Source organism: Anabrus simplex, chromosome 4 (assembly GCF_040414725.1).
Source record: "Anabrus simplex isolate iqAnaSimp1 chromosome 4, ASM4041472v1, whole genome shotgun sequence".
In the NCBI taxonomy this organism is placed as follows: Eukaryota; Metazoa; Arthropoda; class Insecta; order Orthoptera; family Tettigoniidae; genus Anabrus; species Anabrus simplex.
In genome coordinates this window covers 218,244,236-218,261,751 of record NC_090268.1, presented here as the reverse complement: position 1 = coordinate 218,261,751, position 17,516 = coordinate 218,244,236, and the positions used below count along the sequence as shown (strand labels likewise).

The following is a 17,516-nucleotide window of genomic DNA, read 5'->3' as shown; positions in this document are numbered from 1 at the left end:
TCGTTAACATTTGCCTGATGTGAAAATGGGAAGCCACGGAAGACCATCTGAACCCTCTGTAGCTCGCTGGGCAAGTTCCAGCAACACTGTTGTGTGAACATGGTCGTCGCGGTATTGTGATCGTCAGTTCTCCCGTACTGTACCGTACACTCAAACATGTGTGTTTCAAATGTTTGACAAATTCTCGTCTTCCTGCTTGGGAAAGGTCCACAAAAATATCAAACACAGCAACTTGGTTCATTGTACACAGATTTCAGCGGTGTTCTTTGCAAGACGCCCGCGAACACTGACCGCAGTGTGATGTAGCCATTCTTAGGACATATGGATGCCAGTGAAACCAGCTTCCACTTCAGACGGTCCAGAAGTCGCATTGCGGTATTTAACGAAACATATTCTTCTGAAACTGTACTTAAGGATATATCCCAAGAAAGTAGTACGATGCTCAAACACCTGTATTAGATTTATATTTCTCATTATAGGGAGTGATTCACTCCTTCTACATGGAGTAATGGACAATACTTTGGTGCGTGTAGTAAGTTGTTGTCCAATCGCCGAGGTTTTGTGCTCTCAGCTAAGAGCTCCATGGTTGTCAACCCTAAGTTCACAGCTCCTGCGGCCCCTTTTAGTCGCCTCTTACGACAGGAAGGGGATACCGTTGGTTTCTTGTAATTTTTTAATAATTCTATTACATAATTTTAATGGTGTAAGAGCTCAAACTTCGCCACGAATAAAAACGAATTACTTGCTACAGAAGCTCGTAAAATTTACTATGCGACGTGTACTTCTTCACTTATAAAGGAACCGATCGCGGAAAAAGAAAAACTCTGACAAGTTAGGGACCTACTACAATTTAGTAAATCGTTGTCCACTCGCCGTACTCTGTTTACGAAGTTTTGTATTCTTCTGTGACAAATTTGCCATAACAACATTCTTCAATGCATTTCGTTGCAGTATTGGAAGATCCTTATAATATGGGGATTGTTGGACAACTGCGAAGAAACATAAATTATGTAACATATCGTTGCGTGTTCCTGAGTGCTGATCCTCGTGTGAGGTAGGGCCGAGTCGAGTCACTCAACACCACGAGGCGTCCCGGGACTCGAGCCTCTCTACCTGAGCTTCCAGTGAACTGTTCCCTGCCGCCAAGATAAAATGAATGATGGTGTGGCCTATGAATACAAACTGTCCCGGCATTTGCGTGGGAGTGAAATGAGAAACGACAGGAAACCATTCTCAGACCGGCCGATCACTCGTCTCCCCAGTGCAGAGCTTGCCACTATAAACGTTAACTCAGAGCGGTTCGATAATAGTAATAATAAAAAAGACTTTCACGACTGCGCTGTACTCGAAATCGATTGGTCGTGGCCAGTACGGCTCGGCGACTGGGTGCTTGTCAACATCATGGTCGTCAATTCGAAAGTTCAACACCAGGTCTATCCACACGGCATGCGTTTAGCCCTCTAACGAGCAGGTCAACGTTTCGGTTCATACAAAAAGTCGGTCGGTGTATTCTCAGGTGAGGAGTACTATGAACGAAGCATATTCAACATAGAGTCAAAATGAGAGGAATATCTCAAGACTATTGGTTCGTATGTCGAAGAATAGATAAGTCTGTAGTTTTTGTACATTTTTTGTTTTTTCTGCGTTATTTTTTGTAATACAATGGTCTGGCTACTTAGCTGAATGGTAGGGTCGATTCCTGGCCAGACCTCTGTTTCAATTTCGCCATGATACACTTCTCCTTGCATTGGGGAGATAGTGGGGTCGAACCCTACTGTCGGCAGCCCTGGACATGGTTTTCTGTGGTTTCCCATTTTCACACCAGGCAAACACTGTGGGTGTACCTTAACTACGGCCACAGTTGCTTCCTTCCCACTCCTAGCACTTCCCTATGCCATCGCCGCCATAAGACCTATCTGTGTCGGTGCGACGTAAAGCAAATTGTAAAACACACTTCTCTTTGTCTACTAGACTCGAGCAGCTCGTGAACAACTCGCAGTTTGAGTGACTGGGTCCTGCCGACTCACTCTGAGGACTGTGCAGCAATGAGCCTGTCTGTCTTACTGCACAGTACAGAAACGCGCAGGAACAGGGCCATCCCAATACAAGGACAGGGCGCAGAAGAAGGAGATCTGTATGTGTCACGATGGAAGAAATGTCTCGAGAAATTTGCTCTCCGCCTCTGTGGTGTAGTGGTTAGTGTGATTAGCTGCCACCCCCGGAGGCCCGGGTTCGATTCCCGGCTCTGCCACGAAATTTGAAAAGTGGTACGAAGGCTGGAACGGGGTCCACTCGCCTCGGGAGGTGAGTAGAGGCGGGTTCGATTCCCACCTCAGCCATCCTGGAAGTGGTTTTCCGTCGTTTCCCACTTCTCCTCCGCTTCCCTCTTCCTTGTCTAACCCTTCCAATCTTCCCATCCCCCACCAAGGCCCCTGTTCAGCATAGCAGGTGAGGCCACCAGGGCTAGGTACTGGTCATCCTCCCCAGTTGTATCCCAGGACCAATGTCTCACGTTCCAGGACACTGCCCTTGAGGCGATAGAGGTGGGGTCCCTCGCTGAGTGCGAGGGAAAAACCAACCCTGGAGGGTAAGTAGATTAAGAAAGAAAGAAAGAAAGAAAGAAAGAAAGAAAGAAAGAAATTTGCTTCAATTTTTTTTTTTTTTTTTGCTATTGGCTTTACGTCGCATCGACACAGATAGGTCTTATGGCGACGATGGAACAGGAAAGGGCTAGGACTGGGAAGGAAGCGGCCGTGGCCTTAATTAAGGTACAGCCCCAGCATTTGCCTGGTGTGAAAATGGGAAACCACGGAAAACCATCTTCAGGGCTGCCGACAGTGGGGTTCGAACCCACTATCTCCCGAATACTGAATCCTGGCCGCACTTAAGCGACTGCAGCTATCGAGCTCGGTGCTTCAAATGTTGAAAGAAAAGGAAAAATCTATTTTTTATTTTTCGTACTCACGAAATATTTCGTAAAAATAATGTTGTACGTTACGTTTCACTCCGGCCTCGTTCAAAGCGAACCAGTGCTTATTGCTTTGAAGGTCCATTAAGAAAAATACAATTTGCTTTACATCGCACTGAGGCATAGCGGCGATGGGATAGGGAAGATATACTATTCGACCGTGGCCTTCAGTGGGGTTCGAACCCACTACCTCCGGAATGTAAGGTGATAGCTAAGACCCAAACCGAGGAGACTCTTGCTCGGTAGCTTGGTTCTTCCCGGTTCGACTAAATCATCCGATGTTGTGTTTTGCTTCACGTCGCTCATGCTAATTGTTTTTTCTCACAGGTGTGTTATGAGTCATGGCTAATTAGCTAATTAGCCATGTAAATACGACAGGTCGAGAATACAGGTGAAACTGAATCACGATTCACCAGTGATCAACAATGCTCTGTAAGAAAGACGGAGCTCTCTGTTACTATTTGGTGGACTCAAGACAGCATATTCGTACGTTGGAATTTGTAATCGACATGGCAGTAGCCAGAAAGATAGCTGGTAACCGAGGCGATGAATTAAGGTGTAGTCATGAAAGGCGAATGGAGACAATAATGGAGGGCAAGAAAAACCAAGATGACGAGTCTGTTTAAGGTAAAAGGAGTGGAGGGCCACAGAACTAGTAGCAAATGCAGATTTTCAGTTAGACTCTTGTAGACTGAACACTGGAAGGCTTTGCTCCGAACACAAGTAAATAAATAAAATCTACTGGAAATTCACTAGCTACTGTTCCTCTTTGACGACCCCCTGTGGGTGAGAGTGGTAGAATAACACTCACGGTATCCCCTGCTTGTCACAAGAGGCGAATAAATGGGGCCTAAGGGGCTCCCAACTTGGGAGCGTGGGTTGGTGACCATGCGGCCTTTAGCTGCGTCCTGGTATTGCTTCCACTTGCTTGTGCCAGGCTCCTCACTTACTCCTATATGACCTCCCTGGAAGTCGACAAACTTGACCATATCGGTCCTCATTTGGTCCGTATTGACTTGTAATAATAACGTACAACGTGTGATTGTTTCGTCGGCCCTGTCAATATGTTATTAATATTTGAATTATTTATACGTACATGTTTCGGGAGCCTTAACTCCCTTCATCAGCGTATTATCAAAATCAATCTTATCCAAATCTCAAGATACAACATCATATCATATTAACATTAAGCATTGCCCTGTATATCAACTTTAGACCAACATATGTACACTTTGCTTTTCTTATATTAATGTCTGTTGTAACCCAACACTTTAAATATTTTCCATGCCTTAAGTATTGGGTTACAACATACATATATATAGGCCTATATATATAAAAGCAAAGTGTACATATGTTGGTCTAGGATTGATGTTATACAGGACAATGCTTAATGTTAATATGACCGGGCGAGTTGGCTGTGCGGTTAGGAGCGCGCAACTGTGAGCTCGCATCCGGGAGATAGTGGGTTCAAATACCACTGTCGGCAGCCCTGAAGATGGTTTTCCGTGGTTTCCCATTTTCACACCAGGCAAATGCTCGGGCTGTACCTTAATTTTAAGGCCACGGCCGCTTCCTTCCCATTCCTAGGCCTTTCCCGTCCCATCGTCGCCATAAGACCTATCTGTGTCGGTGCGACGTAAAGCAAAGTAGCAAAAAAAAAAAATATGTGAATATGTTATGATGTTGTATCTTGAGATTTGGATAAGATTCATTGTGATGTAAACACGCTGATGAAGGGACTTAAGGCTCCCAAAACATGTACGTATAAATAATTCAAATATTAATAACATATTGACGGGCCGGACTAAAGTATCGCCCGTTGTACATTATTGTTATGACCTCCCTCGGTCAAGTCTTGTTCTTTTCCGACCCTCACGGTATCAATTATCAAGGCGTAGAGAGTATTTCATTTTTTCATTTTCACGTCCTTCATGGCCCTTTATTTCCATTTTTTCCCTCTGATTATTGTTAATAGAAGATGGTTGGCCAGTTCTACTTCCACTTAAAACAATAATTACCACCACTAATCACCACTCCTCTTTGATGTGACGTGGCAGTCGAGCTAATGAAAGAGAGAACGTGCACGAAAGCTCAAAAACACGGATAATCAAATTTTATGAAAAATTAATTGTCATCAGAAAAGTGTACTATAGCGAGAACCCCGTTCTAACGGTAGTTTTTGATGCCCTTCGGTAATCCTTATATTAATCTGAGTAGCGGTAATATCGTTCGGTTACGATGAGAACTCTTTTACCGAGTCATTCGTTATTACGAGCAAATTTGGGCGCGTTGCTTTTTCCGTTATCGATATTTATACACGCGAGCAGTTATATTGAATACGATCGATCATTTTCCGCATCGATTTTCGCCGTCATTTGAAGGTGCTGTCAACGTCGATTAATAAAACGGCCGATAGCAGTTGCTCTTTGGGAGTAAAGGCTGAAGTGTACGATCGCTGAATTTTAAATATATTTAAGTCAAATAAAACTGTAATATGGCAGTACTGATTTCAGAGGTATTTTTTCGTTTCTGGTTACGTTTTAGAATTTTTATAGTGAAAAGAGCATCATTACTCTACAGTATGTCTTAATAATATTTGCAGCCTGGCTCCACGCTGGCCTTTAGTCACAGAGGTCCCAGGTTCGATTCCCGGCTGGATGGGGGATTTTAACTTTCATTAGTTCATTCCTATGGCTCGGGGGCTGGGTGTTTGTGCCATATTCATCATTAGAACTCATCCTGGGTAGGGCCTCATGCTCACAGATGTGCAGGTCGCCTATACGGCGTGAACTCGAAAGACCTGCCCCAGGCCACACGCCAACAAACAAAATAATATATGCACGGTACTGTAAGGTAAGTGGCGGTGTTAAAAGTACGAACGTTGAAATGTCGGTCATAGGAGACCCTAGAGTAAGGCTATTACAACTTTTTCTTACAAGTTGCTTTACGTCGCACCGACACAGATAAGACTTACGGCGACGATGGGACAGGAAAGGGCTAGGAGTGGGAAGGAAGCGGCCGTGGCCTGAATTAAAGTATAGCCCCAGCATTTGCCTGGTGTGTAAATGGGAACCAACGGAAAACCATCTTCAGGCCTGCCAACAGTGGGGTTCGAACCCATTATATCCCGAATACTGGATACTGGCCGCACTTAAGCGACTGCAGCTATCGAGCTCGGTATTTCAACTTTTTAAGAATGAAAGTGAACGAAAGCGTTCACAGAGAATCGGAATTAGAAAATACCGTCGCTAACGCGTAATCCGTTGTATGAAATAAATATTAGCGAAAAGATTTGAACAAAATGATTGTAATGTTTTGTTCCTGAATTTCACGGAAACCGGATATAACAACAACAATCAGTGATAGCGATGTGAGTCATTCTACTCTCGCTGAGGAGACTGGAACATCGCGCTGTGTGACTGTTTGTTAAGTCAGCTATGTCTATTCTCCCAGAGCCGCTAGGAGCATGTCTCTCATACTTATACTGTTCAGTAATTTACATTTCTATTGTGAATGTCACGTGACACGATCAATTTTTTATAATGTTCCGAATATACATTTGGGATCTGAGTTGTGAGTGTAACCAGTCGACGTTGACTTCTTCTTCTTCTTCTTCTTCTTCTTCTTATTTTCGCCTTGTTTTACGACCGGAGGCCCTTCCTGCCGCCAACCCTATATCGAGGGATGTAATCACTATTGCGTGTCTCTGTGGTGGTGGGTAGTGTAGTGTGTTGTGTGAATATGAAGAGGGGAGTGTTGGGACGGACACAAACACACAGTCCCCGAGCCAAAAGAATTAATCAGTTGCGATTAAAATACCCGACCCGGCCGGATAGTCGAAGTTGACTGTCGTTCTAAATAGTTGCTAGGTTAAAACAGTCGCTGCAGTTGTGGTCCTTCAACAACGTTGAATTAAATTAGAAGTGCAAGTGAAGGAAAATGCTTGATTATTTAGAGTTGAAAGTGAAGCAGTCCTACAAGTGACATCATGCCAAAGTAACACATAGTAAGAGTTTGGTAGGTAATAACAACACTCTGGCGTTCACAGTAAACTAAGATAATGGAGTTAGAACTTGGCTCGGTCAGATATATAGGCCTAAATGAAATGAAATGGCGTATGGCTTTTAGTGCTGGGAGTGTCCGATAACATCTTCGGCTCGCCAGGTGCAGGTCTTTCGATTTAACTCCCGTAGGCGACCTGCGCGTCGTGATGAGGATGAACTGATGATGAAGACGACACATACACCCAGCCCCCGTGCCAGCGAAATTAACCAATGATTCCCGACCCTGCCGGGACCAAAGGCCAGCACGCTAACCATTTAGCCATGGAGCCGGACATTATTCAGACGCTGAAATGCAGAACGTGTTGTTACACCACACGGAGTTCAACTGCGAGCATCGTTGACGTGGAGCCGGTCAGATGCACAACAACCACATGACCAAAGTGAGCGAGTATGCCATTGCTTTCCTGATTGCGTCGGAAAGTGCTATTACATGTTTGCACCACAATGCCACAGCTATACCAATCAAAACGAGAAGGAAATTATGGAAAAAGGATCACTCGAAACACGAACACCTATCTCGTGGCATTACACTGCCTATGATGCGCTCAGCTTCAGGACGATCCTCAACAGGATCATTCAAGGGAATGCTAAGTAGTTTCCCGTTGCTTTCATGACTATAGTCTGTCAAGCCCACAGTCTAATATACAGCATTGCCTATCTACTACCCCTGTGTAACCTCATGGGTCACGTGCTGCGAACACGGGAGGTGACCTGACGTTATAGGAGGAGAAACCAGTTGGAGGAAGTTTTCTATATTTTCAGATTCAGTCTGTAGAAGTGTCGGCAACTTTCGGTAAGCATCGATCACTTTCATATTCTTAAAGCCGTGGATGAGACAGAGATATCAAGAAACATAGAACGCTCCCACAAAATTCCGTTGGGACAGCTCTATGCCCCAAAATGTTATTTAAGTTTTAATTTTTCCTGTAATTTTCAACAGAATGTAATGCTTTGTTTGTGGAAAGTATTTCTTTGTTGAATGTTTATTTTCATTACCAGGATCTAATTCTATTTTAAACATGTGTGCACAAAGAGTAACAAGTCGCCAGTGAACTATTCCTGCCTGGAAACGTTTCTTCAAAACAAGCAGCTGGTGTAAAATGTCCATAGAATTGAAAAAAAAATTCTGAAGGATTAAAATAATGTTAAGGTAAAACAGTACCGATTAGTATGTTAAATAATGTGAAAATAAACTTACCACTATGTCGTAAAAATGCTAAGAATCCATCCAACAGGCATATATGTAGCCTGTATTACTTATAGATGAAAATCACGTGGTATTGTGGGATACATAGCATTGGCGCCAGTCCACCCAGATCCAAAAACAATATTTCGGAAGACTGTTTTCAAATTTTCGGAAGAAGTTTAAATATATGGCTATTCATGATATACGTGTATCATTGAATATATCACTTAAAATTAAATTTGTTAAGATCGAAGCTGGGTGCCTCCGTGGGTCAGGCGGCAGCGCGCCGGACTCTCACCGCTGAGTTCCGTGATTCAAATCCCGGTCACTCCATGTGAGATTTGTGTTGGGCAAAGCGGGGGCGGGACAGGATTTTCTCCGGGTACTCCGAATTTCCCTGCCATCAATCATTCCAGCAACACTCTCCAATATAATTTCATTTCATCCGTCAGTCATTAATCATTGCCCCAGAGGAGTACGACAGGCTTCGGCAGCCGGCACAATTCCAATCCTCGCCGCTAGATGGGGGCTTCATTCATTGCATTTCCTGACCCGGTCGTATGATTGGAAACAGGCTGTGGATTTTCATTTCAAGATCGAAGCTATTCTTGTCAGTGTCGACCATATTGAAATAATCTTCCGCCTGTCCAATACAAGTATGAGCATGTAACAAACTGAGACACTCTGCTCTAAAGTAGATCTTTAAGAATTACATGGTCGGTCTTAGTTCGATAGCACGTGGAGGGAAACTGGGGGCAGAGAATATTCGTATTCTGGGATATCGTTAAAAGTCTGCGCACTCGGACTTTTCCCCCCTTCCAGGAAAAGCACATGATCCTGTTTTCTTGTTTTCTGTTTTTTGTTTTCTTTACGGCCGTAGCCGTGTTGAAATACCGGATCACGTGAGATCTCCGAAGTTAAGCAACATTAGGCGTGGTCAAGATTTGGATGGATTGCCACGCGCTGTTGGTGGGAGTAAGGGAATGGAGGAGCGGAAAGGAACTGACCACCCTACCGTACGTAAATTCCGGCTCAGCTCTGCGGAGGTTCGGACCTGCCTTTGGGCAGAACCTTACCTTACCTTACCATTCTTTTTTTTTTTCGTAGAAGATGAGGCCGAGACTATAAATTCTTTGGTTATTCCCTTCTTAGTAGCCACATGACTTGACCCACAGGGGAGATTAAGAGGCCCGATAAATCGAAAAAAAAAAAACTGAATGTATCCACAAAATAAGGCTCATGCATTTTGAAAAAGTGCAAGACATTCCAGACCTAGTAAATTTTGTGTATTCAGCCCGAAGGCTGGTTTGATCCTCCACAGCTCCGCCAACAGCTGTCATAGACAGCCTAAGTGTCACTGAAGTGCATACTAGGGAAATGAGAAGTTAGGTAGTTTCCCGTTGCTTTCCTCAAATTGCTATAACATATCAGACTGCCAAGTCCACTGAAATGCATGCACCAACCGACCTTGTGAGCGATATTTTCACACCAATCATAACAGGGACTAGCTGCATAAGGAATGGTATTACTAGCAACGCTCTTACCGCAGTCACTTTCATATTGGGCATGGTAAATATAATCTTAATCGAATTGTTATTAATATTTTTTTTGCTAGTGGCTTTACGTCGCACCGACACAGATAGATGGAAGCTCAGCCGCGCGCCCCTAACCGCACGGCTAACCCGCCCGGTGTTATTAATATTAGCCAGCCCTGTGGTGTAGAGGGCAGCGTCTTTCTCATTCCAAGGCTCCGGGTTCGTTTTCAGGCTAATTCAAGGATTTTAATTCTTGTTACGAGATTTTCTCAAGTTCTTAGTTAGAGGAAGAAAGCTCACAGTGAGGAGATGACGCTACATAGACCAACACTGGTTGCCATGGTTACAGTGCTGACGGGGAAATTTATGATGCTGTAAGACCCCCAGCCTCAAAATATGTCCATGTTAGAATCTGAGCATGTTCCGCTGGCAATACTGATTGTGGCTTCTTGGCGGGGACTGCGACTTTATACAAGGTTACTCGAACACACTACGTCCCCAACTGATAACGCAGCGAAGGTCGTTCTGACTCCCAGCTTAGTCGATACAGCGCAGCTCAAGTGATAGCCTACGTCAGCCTCGTGTCGGTAGACTGATAGGGACAACATTCCACTACCTCGGCCCCTCCCAAAACCATAAAATTAGTTGCTGTGACATATTATTATTATTATTATTATTATTATTATTATTATTATTATTATTATTATTATTATTATTATTATTATTAACTTAGTCGTAGAGGTTCCCTACTCCGAAAGCGAACATGGTGCGGACGTCACAGGTTACTCAACAACTCTTGCCAACGTCGGCACATTAAGCGACATAGTACAGCAGCACATTCAATGTTCGAGTGTGGACAAAGCTTGAATATTAATGAACTATACTTTGCACAATTTCTGAATGACTCTTTTCTTGCGGGGCCACTACTTCACTACTTCCGTGTCAGAGGCAGGACCCTCCTGCAAAGTGACGAAGAGTGACAGCGACAGCAGCGCATTCTGTGTTCGAGAATGGACAGAATATCTTGGGAGAAGGGGGCGAGCTACTCGAGCTGCCAGTGGAGAGATGGCGTGGAATGCCATCAGCAGACGAATAAGTTTCAGTGGTGTTTTTAAAAGTAGGAAAGATCACAAGATGAAGAAAGGTGGAATTCAAGAGATCAAATTGGGGCAAATATTCGTTTATAGGCGGGGGAGTTAGGGATTGGAATAAGTTACCAAGGGAGATGAACAATACATTTCCAAATTCTTTGCAATCATTAAAAAAAAAAACGCTAGGAAAATAACAGATAGGGAATCTGCCACCTGGGCGACTGTCCTAAATGCAGTTGAATGTTGATTGATTGATTGATTAATTGATTGATTGATTGGATTGATTGATTTTATACATCTTTATGGGGTTCAAACTAGGTTCAGATAAGTCACCTCCACCGGGCATAATTAAAAACTTGTCTGATAGGAAGACACAGTCTTGGTTTTAATTCTTCTATATAAATATTTCTTGAGGTTGGTTGGTGGGTCCCCGGCAAGCATAAAGGAACTTTCCTCTCTCACAGTGGTACATGTCCTTACCTGGCTGATCTGCACCGTAGTACCATCTCCCTCATACTACGAGATATGATGTCATCCGTTTTATGAAGGACAGTAGCCTGTTTTATCATGTATAGAGTGTATTTTCTTTCTTTCTTTCTTTCTTTCTTTCTTTCTTTCTTTCTTTCTTTCTCTCGAGGGATCCCACCTCTACCGCCTCAAGGGCAGTGTCCTGTAGCGTGAGACTTTGAATCGGAGGGATACAGTTGGGGAGGAGGACCAATACCTCGCCCAGGGGGCCTAGCCCGCTATGTTGAACAGGGGCCTTGTGGGAGAATGGAAAGACTGGGAGGGACAGACAAGACAAGGAAGAGGGAAGGAGGTGGCCGTGGCCTTATGTTAGGTACCATCCTGGCATTTGCCTGGAGAAGAAGTGGGAAACCACTTCGAAAATAGTTGAGGTCGGAATCGAACCCCCTCCAATCAGCTGACGTCCCGAGGTTGAGTGGACCCCGTACCAGCCCTTGTACCACTCTGTCTTAGAATGTGTTTGTGTACTCTAATGTGTTACTTGAATTTGAACGATGGCCTATATATGAGTGCACTTCAATGCAATGCCTTATTCTATCGTAATCTATATTTTCTATCATTTTATTAGAAAATAATGCATTGCGAATTAGATCCACTGATTATTTTAAATTGATCATCATTCGTTTTAAATTCTAGTCAGTGGATACATTTTAAAATTTCAATTATCATTTCATTTCGTTCCACAGTAGGGGCCGATGACCTAGATGTTAGGACTCTTTAAACAACAAGCGTCGTCATCATTATCATCGTCGTCTTCCTTCCCTGCTAATTCAGGCATAGCTCCCTGCGTCATTATATCTGACACTATTTATTTCGGTTCCTAAGTTGTTTCCCTGCTGGGAATGCACGAAATACGCGTAGCTGAAAGTAAAGCATTGTCAAATCTTAGTTTGTTTGGATGTTGGTGCTGTGAACGTTACCGAGTCATTTCAATAATGTGCATATAAAATAATAGTATTGAAGCTGTCCGGCTTCATGGAGTAGCATGCTAGCCTTTGGCCCAAGGGATCCCGTGTTTGAGTCCCGGCATGGTCGGATATTTGAACTTCAATTGGTTGATTCCGATGGCTCGGGGGCTGGGTATATTTTCTTAAAAATTAGTAATCATCGTAGGTAAGGCCCCATCCTTTCGGACCCACGATTCTCCTATACGGAGTCAAATCGAAAGACCTCCACCAGGCCTCCTACATGCCATTATTATTATTATTATTATTATTATTATTATTATTATTATTATTATTATTATTAATGAAGGTAGCCTCAAGAAAATGTTAACCGCCTTCGGTAGTTTATTGCATCACCGCTGAGGTTACTGAAGCTACTTTCATTCCCGTGCTCAACAGCGAAACGTACGTGAAGTTCTCTCCCGAAAATGACTTGAGACGCAGTATTGTAATACTTTAAATTTATTCGTTTGACACCAACTCCTGAACTTCATGTTAACGAAGTTTTACACTTTGCCCTTTTTTTGTGTGTGTGTTTCGATTGGGTTTATGTCGCACCGACACAGATAGGTCTTATGGTGACGAAGAGATAGAAAAGAGCTAGGAGTGGGAAGGAAACAGCCGTGGCCTTAATTAAGGTACAAACTGTTGTGAAAATGGGAAACCAGGGACGACCATCTTCATGGCTGCCCACTGTGGGGGGTTCGAACCCACTATCTCCCCAATGCAACCTCACAACCGCACGGGCAACTCGCTCGGTGGCCCTAAAGAGTTGTAGGGAAAAGGAAGGCTGAATCGTTATCATAGTGGCCTTCGGTTCGAGGGATCCAAGTCTGATATTATCTGCGTATATTTAATTTACTTTGCTCGGGGACTATCTACAACACAACAGCACAGAACATCTCCTCAGGAAGTGCATCCGGCTGTATAAAAGAGTTAAATTCTCATCCAGTAGTACCGGCACCAATAAATTAAGAACAAGGGCGGGAACAAGAATCTACAAGTAAAAGCTTGATCAACCTGAAGGGACCTACAGAGCCAGGAGATACATGCAGTAGTGTGAGCTACTCCCACAGAACGAGGATGAATTTCCAAAAGTTACCAAATCCCATCGAATATTGATACTACAGTGATATTTCATTAAAGTACTTACCTTGTATTGATGCGATAAAGTCGTAATCTCCTTCTACCTGTACTGAACTGGCACCTCACTGACCAGTATGAAGATGGTAGCAATGCGCAAGAATGGAGTATCAAAACACGTAAACCCTCTTAGAAACTACGAACATTCAAGTAATTTCTCAACAAATTTAGTTGGAAAGGAGAGGTTTTAACTTCACACATCACAGGTCAAGTCATACACAAATAATATCTTTAGAATAGAACCAGCTTTTGGGTGGTTAGGCCGTGTGCATTTGCAGAGCTTCGCCCAGATCAACCCACTTGGTAAATGAACTGTAGATACGTTCTTCAGACGGGAACTTACAACATTATATTTACGGTTTTCGGAGACGCCCATGTGGTGTGGTGGTGATCACAACCGCCCTCTATGTCGGAAGAGGTACATGACTGGGCGAAACTCTGCAAATGCACAAGGCCTAACTACCCAAAAGCTGGTTCTATTCCCGTGATCGATAGATCTGCGGCCGTGAAAGCCATTTTTGAAATATCTTTAGTCATTCATGTTTTCATACAGAAGGTACCTCTTAAATGCATAAACCATCAGTGTGAATCATGATGAGTGAATGATGGTATGTGTGTAGGCCTACATTAGATGTAATTTTCATTAATCTGTGTGTGGGCCTATACAGCGTTATTCAGCTATTATGTTCACCTAAAATAACTCGTGAATAGCTAAGAATATCGACATTCTGTTTTTAAGTCCAGTAATGATATCAAGGGACTCATAGTTGGACATGCAGTATTCTTACATGGCGTCGATATCTTTCGAGATGTACTTTTTTAAATGGAACTACGGTGTTTTCTGCACCTAGCCATAAACCTACAAACATTATAAATTCAGCACCGTGATATTCAGGAAAATTGACAAGTTTTTCTCGAGAAAATGTAATGTATTCAAACGTGCTTCATTTGCCAGCTTGGGACTGCTGCCCTGTTTGATTAGCTATTGACATACAGACTTACATCGACTTTTTTTTTCTATTGGCTTTACGTCGCACCGACACAGATAGGTCTTATGGCGACAATGGGACAGGAAAGGGCTAGGACTGGGAAGGAAGCGGCCATGGTCTTAATTAAGGTATAGCCCCAGCATTTGCCTGGTGTGAAAATGGGAAACGGAAAACCATCTTCAGGGCTGTCGACAGTGGCGTTCGAACCCACTATCTCCCGAATACTGGATACTGGCCGCACTTAAGTGACTGCAGCAATCGAGCTCGGTCACCTTCTTCTGATAGATAGGTATTCGCTATCTTGAGCCCCAAAATACACCATGATAAAATGAATGATTTAACAAATTTAATATCGCCATAGGTAACAGGTATATGAAAAAGGGATAGGAGACAGGTTCTGTGGGAAAACATGACATGAAACCATACAGGACCGTACGAGCTAGCTGCGCGGTGTGGGCCGCTTAGCTGTTAGGGAGCGTTCGGGAGGTGGTAGGTTCGAACCACACCATCGGAAGCCCTGAAGATGGTTCTCCGCGGTTTCCCATTTGCACTTTAATTACGGCCACGACCGCTGCCTTCCCAGTCCTAGCGCTTTCATATCCCATCGCTGCCGAAAACCGACCTGGGTTAGTGTTAACACTAGGAAAATAGAAAACCATACATGAATGACGTCAAGAAGGACATCTACCCGTAGCACTGGGCCAAATCGATATGCATGACAGGGATCGAAACACATCCCCACCAAGTTGTGCGAAAAGTGGCAGAGAAGGCAGAGAAACGTTAAGAAAGAAAGAAAGAAAGAAAGAAAGAAAGAAAGAAAGAAAGAAAGAAAGAAAGAAAGAAAGGCCTAGTATGAATGTTTTAAATTAATGGATGTAGTGGAAGTGAGTATTATTTGATTACTTGTTAACACTAATCAGAAGGGAAAGTCCGACTTGTTGGCTGAACGGTCAGCGTACTGGCCTTCGGTTCAGAGGGTCCCGGGTTCGATTCCCGGCCGGGTCGGGGATTTTAACCTTAATTGGTTAATTCCAATGGCACGGGGGCTGGGTGTACGTGTTGTCTTCATCATAATTTCATCCTCATCACGACGCGCAGGTCGCCTACAGGAGTCAAATAGAAAGACCTGCATCTGGCGAGCCGAACCCGTCCTGGGATATCCCGGCACTAAAAGCCATACGACATTCATACATTCATTCAGAAGGGAAAGAAAGAAGTTGTTCGGTTCTTCGAAGAATGAACAAAAGAAGCAGAATGGCAACGAAACCCGTGAAAATGAAGGACTCCCTATGCTCCGCAGAAATGACCAAGTCGGATAGGAAAAGAAAGGAAACCCGTCGCATATCTCCTTTTCCTTTACCTGTTGCCTACGTCGGTATTAACGGTAATAAATAATAAATTTTATAATAATAATAATAATAATAATAATAATAATAATATGTCCCACTAACAACGTTTACGGTTTTCAGAGATACAGAGGTGCCGGAATTTTTTACTGAAGGAGTTCTTATGCGTGCCATTAAATCTACGGACACAGGGCTGGCGTATTTGAGCGCCTCTGTCAACTGGGGCTCTGAAAGCCAACGCCTTAACCGCCTGAGCCACTCAGGCCGGTTTTTATCATAGCGTATTTATGAACACAGTATCTGTCAGAAGAAGGTGAACAGCTAGCTCATGTTTCATACGTAGCGCGAATCAAACAGGGCAGTAGTCTCAAGCTGGGAAATGAAGCACGTTTGGATACAATGCATTTTCTTGAGAATTACTTATCCAATTTTCAAAATATTCACGCTGCTAAATTTATAATGTTTGTAGGCTTGTGGCTAGGTGTAGAAAAAACGTAGTTCCATTTAGAAAAATGGTTTGTACCATTATCCCAGAAGACCTTGACGCCATGAAAGAATAGGCTACCCTACTGTACGTCCGATTATGAGCCCCTTGGTGCCATTATTGAAAGTGAAAACAGAATGTCGATATGTTGAAAGGTTCACGAGTTATTTGAGGTGGATAGGCTCTGTATAGGAGTTGCTTTACGTCGCACCAACACAGGCAGGTCTTATGGCATTCGGGAGATAGTGCCTTCCAATACGCAGACTCGACAGCTCTGAAAATGATTTCCGTGCTTTCCTATTTTCACACCAGTTTCTGCCTTAACCTTACCATCGATACTTTATGAGTCATACATATCTAGAACAAGCTAACACCAGTACGTTCCACACCATAGTGCTGAACAGAAAAAATGTTAACATTCGAATGACCGGGCGAGTTGGCCGTGCGGTTAGGAGCGCGCAGCTGTGAGCTCGCGTCCGGGAGATAGTGGGTTCGAATCCTACTATCGGCAGCCCTGAATATGGTTTTCCGTGCTTTTCCATTTTCACACCAGGCAAATGCTGGGGCTGAACCTTAATTAAGGCCACGGTCGCTTCCTTCCCATTCCCAGGCCTTTCCTGTCCCATCGACGCCATAAAACCTAACTGTGTCAGTTGCGACGTACAGCAAAAAGAAAAGAAAAAGAAAAACATTCGAATGATCTTTTGCACTCGTCCATAACATTGTCATGTGTTCTCCAGAAGTCCGGGTGTGAAATGATGTGAAATCCGGTGTCGGACCGTCCTCTAACACGAGCTCAAAAGCCTTCACTACATATGAATGCTGTGGAGAGATTTGGAATTGAACCCTGGCTTTCGGCAATTCATCTCGTGATTTGAAATTATATACTATGGCCTCTTCTACCCTGCCAGCCAACATTCTGATGGAGAACCCACGAAAATGGAACCGCTTAAGCACGGTGTCAAGACCATATCGACTTGGTCGGAGGTGTTTCATAATTTGATAATCATTCAAATGAAGTCTGATAAAATATGGCATGCGAGCAACGTGTGGATGTTGTGCCATTCTGTTATTAATAAAATGGTTTTCTTTTCAAGCACGCACTAGTTTTTTATAACTTTGAATCTATTATTCGACAGTATGGAAAAATTAATGTTATATTAAGTAAGCCGACACTGAAAAGCATGGCTTTAACATTAAAAACTTGTTTTCGGAATATAAAGCAGTATAGAACACCA

At 43.5% G+C, this 17,516-nt stretch overlaps 1 protein-coding gene across 1 annotated transcript in view; it reads left to right on the top strand.

The window, feature by feature from the left end:
• The window catches only part of LOC136872592 (inactive dipeptidyl peptidase 10), a 782,685-nt gene that overhangs the window by 177,747 nt on the left and 587,422 nt on the right, over positions 1-17,516 (top strand). The window lies entirely within an intron of this gene.